A 10,506-nucleotide genomic window follows, 5' to 3' on the forward strand; every position below is an offset into this window, starting at 1 on the left:
GGCCAGCTGTTGACCAAAGAAGGCTCTTCAACCTCGTGTTGGCCGAAGAGTGCCCCAACTGGGCTGAAAAGGACTCTTCAGCCTCCCATAGGCCGAAGAGCACTCTTTGGTCAACGGTAGGCCGAACAGTCCTTGGGCCCCACCATGGCTGCGCTCTTATGCTTATGGTAGGCCAAAAAGGTTAAATTTTTTAATTATGACTTACGATGTTGCGCAACCATTTTCCATCTTAGACATAGAAAAAAAATTGCACAACCCTTTCCGTCAATATTTTCCTGCCAACTCTTTCCCTCCATATATTCCCGCCACCCATTTCCCGCCAACCCTTTCCCGCTATATGTTCCCGCAACCCTTTCCCTCCATACCCCGGTCGTTCATTCTCTCCATTTTCTCCTCTCTACCTATAAAACCCCCTTCACATGGAGGTGAATAAGCAGTCTAGTGTAGTGTAGTCGAGATGTCCCATTATCCTTTCAATCGTAGTTTTCACCCTGGGATAAGCAGATGTCTTCTGAGGCTAGCCACCAATTTCAGGATGGACAATAGGATAGTTCCATGGGACGAACTCACCGGTAGTGACACCATAATGAATGAATTGGCTCTACGTAGGTCTGGGTGGCCTGAAAGGACATATGAGGAGGTACCTAAAGAACTTCTTAGGTTGCATGAAAGGTGGAAGAAGGTAGTGGAGACCAAGAGTGAAACTTTCAGAAGGACTGCAGCAAAGAATCTGTATTTATCGACTGACAACAGTGAGGACGAAGATGATATCTTCATGCCGCCTCTTCCGGGTTCTGCATCATCGAAGGGAAAGAGTAGTGCCGCATCATTGAAGGGTAAGAGTGCAGCATCGACGGAGGGCAAGAGGACCGCAACGTCGAAGGGCAAGAGGGCTGCATCAGTGGAGGATGACGATGATGACTTCATGTAGTATGTAAGCTGTATCTTTTCAAGCTCAGCCCAACCGTTTAATTTAAATGTACTTGTATCTTAATTATCAGGTGTAGTCTCTTTGGAAATGTAATTGGAATAACATTGTGAATAAATAGTAATATGTCTCTCGCATACATAAAACAACATATGTCTCCTGATTAGATAGAAGCAAGTGCGATAGTAACACATACATGAAGCATGTCTCATACATAAATACTGACTCGCAGATGGGAATAGTCTGAAACTAACATAGATAATGACTCATACATAGATAACCATATCACTGCGTGGGACGATGACAAGTCCGGGTCTTCCTCGGGCAAGGACCGGAAGGCGATAAGCGCTGAGGCGGTGGACAATGCTCATGATAACCATGACCATAGATAACCTCATATGTCATTGTTTGTGTCTCTTGCGATGGTGGTGGTGGTGGAGTGTGAAACACTGTGTGCAAGAAGTCATAAGTGTTTGCGGCTTGGTCATCGTTATCGCCATAGCCCTCTAATCCACATCCAGCACCACTAAGCATCGGTGACTGCACTGAATGCATGAACTGTTGTGACTGGTTGCCTACCGCAATATAGTAAAACATGTAAAATTAATTAGCGAACCTACAATGTTGAAAAGAATGTGCAAAGTAGTGTTACCTAGTTCCATTTGAGGAGACCAGGAAGAGGTCCTTGGTTGAGAAGGCGATGGCTGATTCCGGGCAGAGCTCCCTGGTTGTGAAGGAGATGGCTGATGCACGGAGAGGCGTGGTTGCTGCACGGAGTACCATAGTTCTGAACGCTGCACAGAGTGTCGTGGTTCCGAATGCTGGACAGAGGGACGTGGGGGACGATGTGCCAGACGAGGAACGACAGCATTTGTAGATCGTCTACATGTAAGTGATGCATAAATCCCTCTTAACTTCTCATCCATATGCCTCAACCATGAGAGGTGCTATGGCTGTGGGATTGTATCCCCCCTCTCAACCTGCCACATTAAAGCAGAACCCTCCTCTCGCGCCTGGACTGTCAAGTCACTCTGCACATGAAGACTTAACCCATTGTGTATGATAAGGTTATGATAAAACTACACATATGAGAAGCATGACATGAACTGCGTGGTGTCTCGTTCCCACAATAGAGGTAGTTGGGTACATATCGTTGGTGAGAGGGGCTTCAATCTGATCAGGAGCAGCTGATGGAACCAAGTAGATCCTTGTTGTATGCCGGTAAGTTTGTAAATACAACCCAAACTTGTCCCAGTCAAAGGGCCGAACCTCATTCCAGATATTTGTCGGTGTCGTAGTCCATTCTTAAATGTAAGGGCTAATGCTCTGAAGCCAAATAGCCATGGACTTGTTTCCTCCTACGTGACTATACCTGAGATTGACATCCGCGTTGCATGGTTAGATATATTCTGAATGTAGTGCCGACAACTTTAATATTATTACTTACTTGTGAACGTGGTCTGGTATCCGTGGAATATCTAGTATTGCAGGCTCTTGACCTAGACCAAACTGTCTCATCACCCTATGAAGAGCCATCTCCTCAACCATCACATCGAACACCAACTTGGCCTTGGTCATCCAATAGTGCCGATCTCTAGTGCATAAGGCAGATATCCCAACTGGATACCTGGATGTTATAGTCTGATACGAGTAGGGCTCCTAGATAACTTGATCCTCGTGCAAACTATCAAACTTCACCGTGAAGGACGGGTAGCAGCCCTTCACCTGGGTATGTGCAAACTGTCTCTGTACATGACAACAAATATACATTAGTAATAATATTGCATGGCAAAAATAATCAAAAGAATTACATAATTTAAAAGTACCTCTCTTCGTGCCCAAATAGATCCCAAAGTAGGCAAGTCACCGATACCTGGCACGTAAGCCCTTGTTATGTCCTCCAACCCAAACGGTGTGTCAATGGAGACATAAGGTCATCCAATAGGGAATCTCTCGTATGACCAGAGCTGCAACAATAGTGGACATCCAACCAGACCTGATTTTCTAGACTTCAACAAGCAACCTTTGCACAAGCCTCTATACGTAGCTGCTAACACGGTAGAACCAAAACTCCTCTGCACAATATCCCCAGGGCAACGTGCGTTAGCTCTCTCTCGTGCAATACCGATGAGTCATGCATCAACAGTGGTCACGTGGTTCTCCGTGAACATCGTCTTGCCGAACAACCATAGAATATATGCCTCTAGGGATCAATCAATCTGTGCGTCTGACAAATCTACTACGGGGTATCCTAATGAGACAATCTACACAGAAAACATACGATTGTGTGAGCGATGTACTATTGGTAACTAGAAAAACAACATAGTCATGTGGCCACAAAGGTTACCTGAAACTGGCTCAACCACCTAAAACGTGGCCCATGAGGATCATCGTCTAAGCCCGTAGAAGTTGGCACCGCAGCTAGAAAACGGGCCTACATATTTGCAAGCCAGCCAGGTTCTGCCTCTAAAGGACCTATGGCATCACCGGCCAAAGGTAATCCCAACAAGTAGGAGACATCCTGTAAAGGACATATAGCATCACCATTAAGCAACGGATACAAAGACATATTTGCAATCAAAACATAGTCCAGACGACATTACAAATTAATACATAGTTCAGACATACAAAGTAAAACATAGTCCAGAGGACATTACAAATGAAAACATAGTTCAGACATACAAAGTAAAACATAGTCCAGTCGACATTACAAGTTAATACATAGTTCAGACATTACAAAGTAAAACATAGTCGAGACGATATTACAAATTAAAACATTCTGCCCCACATTATATAGCTTGTGAGTTATTCCTTCCTCGTCCTCCCCTTCGGCCTCAACTGCCAAGACCACATCTGCCTCTTTCTCCTGTTGTTGCAGCCATCGATGTGGAAGCACTCACCGATGTGGAAGCATCATCTTTGTTCAGGTCGGGACAATATTTCATCCTATGCCCATAAGCCGCGCATTGCAAACATTATCTAGTTGCTCCACCAGCTTCAGATTTGTCCATATCGTTTTGGATCGACGGGCCTTATGTTGACCCCTACTTGTTCGCCGAAGTTCTGGATCCAGGATGTATGCTCTCTCACCGTCGTTAACCTTGTTGAAATTGCCAACGACTCTAAACCATGTCATCTCACCGGTCCATGTGTTGAGTACAGCCTCTTTTAAGTAGTATGGCGACACAAAGGAGACGGCATCCAACTCAATCTGGCCACAGGCAGCCAACACATGTGAGCAAGGCAGGTGCAACAACTTTGGTTTGTTACATGTACACTCACACGTTGGATAAAATTCCGTTCCAATTTTTACCTCATGTGTCTTCACCTCATTTGTAGAACCAAAACCATCGGTAGGTAGCTAAACCTCATACCTCATTTCCTGATTACCTACGAGTCTCACAGTGTGCTTCTTTGCTTTCTCTATCTTTTTTGCCATGTACTCCATGACACGACTATAGTAAGGTGTGTTCTGATTTTCTATAATATTCTTATTTGCTAACTCGTGCCGGTCTCTGAAATATCTCAAAGTGCCATGGAATACAACCTCCACAATAGCTGTGAGTGGCAATGCTCTATTCCCTCTAAGTACAAAGTTATACACCTCTGCAAGGTTGGTTGTCATGTGGCCATACCTAGCTCCATGGGTGTCATGCAGCAAAGACCAATTCACGGGAGGATCTTTCTCTATCCACTCTGAAAAATACTTAATTGCCCTCCCCTTCTTTCTTGTAGTATTTGGAGGGTCAATTGCTGGCAAGTCACAAATCCCAATTGGCTCCTCTAGCTCCGCCACGAGTGTTGCTAATTGTCGTTGGTATTTTTCCATTTTCTTCCTAGCACGGACCTGCTTCTTAGTAAACTCATCAAGTTTTGCCCAAATAAATTGGTATTTACACTCTTGGTTTTGCTTGCACAATTTTTTAAACAAGTTCATCAACCGCTTGTTCTTGAACTATGAGAAAAAGTTAGCCCCAAGATGGCGCATCACTACTAGGAAAATGCTTATACATAGAGTTTTAGCAGTAGCGCATGTTTGGGCGCCCACGCTACTGGTATGTACCAGTAGCGTGCTATGTCTTGAGCTTGCGTTGGTTTTCCTTGAAGAGGAAAGGGTGATGTAGCAAAGTAGCATAAGTATTTCCCTCGGTTTTTGAGAACCAAGGTATCAATCCAGTAGGAGGCTCCTCAAAAGTCCCACGCACCTACACAAACAAACAAGAACTCGCAACCAACGCAATAAAGGGGTTGTCAATCCCTTCACGGTCACTTGCGAAAGTGAGATCTGATAGAGATAATATGATAAGATAAATATATTTTTGGTATTTTTATGATATAGATTGGAAAAGTAAAGATGCAAATAAAAGTAGATTGAAAGCTTATATGATAAGAGATAGACCCGGGGGCCATAGGTTTCACTAGTGGCTTCTCTCAAGATAGCATAGGTATTACGGTGGGTGAACAAATTACTGTCGAGCAATTGATAGAAAAGAAAATAATTATGAGATTATCTAGGCATGATCATGTATATAGGCATCACGTTCGTGACAAGTAGACCGACTCTTGCCTGCATCTACTACTATTACTCCACACATCGGTTGTTATCCAGCATGCATCTAGAGTATTAAGTTCATAAAGAACAGAGTAACGCATTAAGAAAGATGACATGATGTAGAGGGATAAACTCATGCAATATGATATAAACCCCATCTTTTTATCCTCGATGGCAACAATATAATACGTGCCTTGCTGCCCCTGCTGTCACTGGGAAAGGACACCACAAGATTGAACCCAAAGCTAAGCACTTCTCCCATTGCAAGAAAGATCAATCTAGTAGGCCCAACCAAACTGATAATTCAAAGAGACTTGCAAAGATAACTTAATCACACAAAAAAGAATTCAGAGGAGATTCAAATATTTCTCATAGATAAACTTGATCATAAACCCACAATTCATCAGATCTCGACAAACACACCGCAAAAAAGGGTTACATCGAATAGATCTCCACGAAGATCAAGGAGAACTTTGTATTGAGATTCAAAGAGAGAGAATAAGCCATATAGTTAATAACTATGGACCCGAAGGTCTGTGGTAAACTACTGAAAACTCATCAGAAGGGCCTTGGAGATGATGTAAAGGCCCTCCATGGTCGATTCCCCCTCCGGCGGAGCGCCGGCGAAGACTCCAAGATGGGATCTCGCGGATATAGAAGGTTGCGGCGGTGGAATTAGGTTTTTGTGGTGCTCCTCAATGGTTTCAGGGTACGTGGGTATATATAGGAGGAAGAAGTAGGTAGGTGGATGCTTGAGGGGCCCATGAGGGTGGGGGGCATGCCCACCTGTAGGGGGCGCGCCGGGCACCCTCGTGGCCGCCTTGCTTGTTGCTTGACTTCCACTCCAAGTCTCCAGGTTTGCATTTGTTCCAAAAAGATCGTTCCCGAAGGTTTCGTCGCATTTGGACTCCGTTTGATATTCCTTTTCTTCGGAACACTGAAATAGGCAAAAAACATCAATACGGGCTGGGCCTCCGGTTAGTAGGTTAGTCCCAAAAATGATATAAAAGTGTAAAGTAAAGCCCATAAACATCCAAAACAGGTAATATAATAGCATGGAACAATCAAAAATTGTAGATACGTTGGAGACGTATCATAGTGCCGGCCAAAACGGGCGCTACTGCTACTGAATAGCAGCATCGCTGGTTTGCGCGGGCCGCGCTGCTGTTTAGCAGGCCGCCAGGGCCAAAAGGGCAGGCCACTTAGCTGTAGCGTGTGATGTGCGTCGGCGCTATAGCTAGTGGGCTTAGTAGTAGCGCTGGCCCATTACCCGCGCTGCTGTTAAGCCCACTCCCTCCCCCGCGCGCCGGTCGGCCTGCTCGCGCCCCCGGCCTCATCACTCAGCTCACTCACACACTCCACACTCCTTCCTCAATCCCCCTCCCCCCCAGCGCACGTTGCCGTCCCCCGCGCCAGCCCTCCTCCCTGTGTCGGCTGTCCTCGCCCGCGCCGGCCCTCCTCCCCGTCGGCCGCCCTCCCCCACCAGTCGCCCCAGCCCCCACGCCGGCTCTCCTCCCGCGCCGGCCCTCCTCCACTGAGAGGTACATCCTCCTCCCTCCTTCCTCCTCCTCCCTAGTTTCTTTTGAACCTTAGCAAGTTGAAAAATTTAGGTTTTTAGTCTTAGTTGTTTAATCATAGGAAAATGTAGTATGAAACCTAGCTAGTTAATCTTAGGATAATGTAGTATGAATCTTAGGATAATGTAGGTTTTTAGTCTTAGTTGTTTAATCTTAGGATAATGTAGTATGAATCTTAGGATAATGTAGGTTTTTAATCTTAGTTGTTTAATCTTAGGATAATGTAGTATGAACCCTAGCTAGTTAATCTTAGGATAATGTAGTATGAACCCTAGCTACTTAATCTTAGGATCATATTTTGAACTATCACATTTGTTGTCATTTTTTAGTAAAAAGAATTATTCCTGTTATATGCAAATTTGAAGTGGATATATGTCATATTTTGAACATGTCACCATCTTAGTTGTTTAACCGGGTGGCCTATGTTTTGCCAGAAATGTCAATTCGTTTACATTCTGGAAAATTTCAGGCGCTCAATATGTCCTGCTTTTAGCAAAGGTCATGCTGAATTTTGCTAAGTGTTTATTAATTTTGTTTTCATAATTAAGCATGTTGTTATCGACGTCAATGATGCCTATCCCACATCCTCGTCGTCAACTCAGCAGAGGACTCCTGCTTGAGCCGAGGGGCTATGCCCGGGACTGGGCTCCACTGGGCTGGTACTGGGTTGTGCTACCTTCTGGTGAGCGCAGCTTAGTGAGGAGCCAGCCCGTCGTCGACCCGGAGCTTCTTTGGTGGCGGTCACGTGGGCCTGCATCGGTGCAGAGGCTTGAGTCCCCCGTGCAGGTGGTACAGCACCGTGTCATGGAGGAGAACACACACGTCCAGTGCTACATGGTTGCGTTGGTGAACGGCAGGTTCTCCAATACCTGGAAGATTCTTTGGGGATCTCACCGGAGCTATGATCCTGTGATGGTTCCTTCTCTTTGCGTGTCCACCGCGGCCCGCTGAACCTAAGGAGCTATTATTCGAGATGTATTAGTTATATTGTATGATGATCTCTGCTACAAACTACTATATATGTATTCGATGATGGATTATTAGTTACCTATTAGTTATTTGCTTATTGAATGCAAAAGATGAGCGTGGTTTGTGCTACAAACTACTATATATGTATTCGATGATGGATTATATGATGATCTTTGCTACAAACTAGGTTTGATGATGATCTTTGCTACAAACTACTACAAACTACAAATTTTAGGTGTTCTAGTTGTTATATGATGATCTTTGCTACAAACTACTATATATGTATTCGATTATGGATTATTAATTACCTATTAGGAAATGTCTGACGATGAAAGGGAATTTTCTATGTGCGAGTACTGCGAAGATGAGCGCGGTCTGTGCAACAGGCTTCACCTGGTAGAAGGTCGGCGCTTCAGCATCAAGCTCCAAGAGACCTTCGATGTTGAAATGATACGCAATGATGACAAGTGTTTTTTGTTATTTTTGCACGACTTCTCTGCTTCTTCAACGTGTAATTTCCGTCTTTTACAATTCGACTAGCTTATCCCATGCCATGCAAGAAGCTATGTCTTGGAGAATATGGGTTTTGAAGATCATGAAAGCATGGAGACAAAGATAATTCAACTAAGGACCCATCATGGTTATGATTTTGCAGTAAATCTATACAATTCTATGAACTCATCCAATTTTGGTTGCCTGAATTGGGAAGCCCTTTGCAAGGCGTATGATTTTCATGAGGGTATGCTTCTCACCTTCGATCTTGGTGATCCTGACATCGACGAAAAGAATATGACCATTTGGGTCCTTGTTGACACGCTTCCAGTTCTACCGTTGTGTGAGTTTCTCAAACATATTTATTAAGTAATTTATATTGTTTATTTCAAAATATTTGACAGCTTATTTTCATTCTTCAAAAAATGTAGGAAGATGGTAGACAGAACCTACTACTACAATGATGAAGCACAATTAACTTATAAGGAGAAAGATGGTCTTATCACATTTTTTACTGGTCTTGAGAATTACAATAGCTATTATCGAATTCCTCAAAATTATGCTCAATATGTGCCACTAGTGCATGCGGTGTGCTACGGTAACATCAATGGAGATATCATGGTAAGATTTTCTACTATTACGACATCCGTGCATCTTTTGCATAAATTCTTCTAAAACTAAACTACATTGCTAACTACAAAGTTATTACTATGTTTTTTAATAGAAAATCCCGATGGATTGTGTGCCTCATCTGATGTTGCCAAGAGGTCGCTTGATGTTATGAGCTTACGGCCACCACGGCCAGGTTAGCCTCAGTATCCACGTCACTCCTGTCCATACCGGATTTCTAAAAGTGAGGAAGCCATGATAATAAATGTTTGGAAAAAATGTTTTGACCATCATAGAGAGCTACTTGGAAGCAACATTGTGCATAGGCCAAGACTTGGAGACAGGATGATCTCCGTTCTTCATTATGGAGAGTCCATTTTCCTTAATGAAGAGTCAATGCCTATCTTGTTTTATGATATTTTACCTAAGAGAGGGTAGAGTAGGTCCTATGAGAGGAGTAGGTCCTAGGTAGAATGTGTTATTATGTGCTATAATGTGTTAGAGTTGATGAGGAGGATGAGGAGTTGTGATTATGACTAGTGACCAACTTGTTATATATATGATGTCTCATTGATGAACATTGTTTGGTGGTGATGACTAGTGGTAATGAATATGCTATTTAAACAGACTAGTTCATGATGAGTTGTTATTGTATAAAAGGTATATCTGTTTAAACATGTACAGTGCCAAAATACAGAAAAAAACATAAATTTTAGCAGTGGCGCGGGCCAAAATATTACCAACAGCGCTCATTTACCAGTAGCGCTACTAGTATCTAAACATACCAGTAGCGATGGCCTAAACAAGCGCTACTGCTACAAAATAGTTGTAGCGTCGTAGCAGTAGCGCGCCTGCCCGCGCTACTAATAGCAAAAAAAACAGCACTACTGGTAAGGGTTTTCCTAGTAGTGCATGCACCACCGGCTCTACAAATCCTTCCAAGGTGTTGGTTCATCTATTGTTGGATTCCTTATTGTCTTCACAGCCTTCAATATACCAGCATGCCTATCATGAATGACACACGTTTGGTCGATCCTTCACGATGGCAATTTTCACTTGCCGGAAGAACCATACCCAGCTCAGAAAGTTCTCACCCTCCACAAATGCCATGGCAAGTGGAATGATTTGATTGTTTCCATCCACACCAATGGCAGTCGAGATTTGCCCTTTGTACTGACCAGTCAAGAATGTACCATCCACAAACATCACAGGAGGACAATGCCGGAAAGCTTCAATGCACATAGAGAAAGAGAAGAATACTCCACCTTGAAACCTGGTATACTCAGCAACCTTGTATGTTGTACGTTAACATAAGTGCCAGGATTCCTCTCCTTCAGTACATCCAGGAGACGGACAACATTATCATATGAGTCGAAGAA

This window comes from Triticum aestivum, chromosome 5B (assembly GCF_018294505.1).
Source record: "Triticum aestivum cultivar Chinese Spring chromosome 5B, IWGSC CS RefSeq v2.1, whole genome shotgun sequence".
In the NCBI taxonomy this organism is placed as follows: Eukaryota; Viridiplantae; Streptophyta; class Magnoliopsida; order Poales; family Poaceae; genus Triticum; species Triticum aestivum.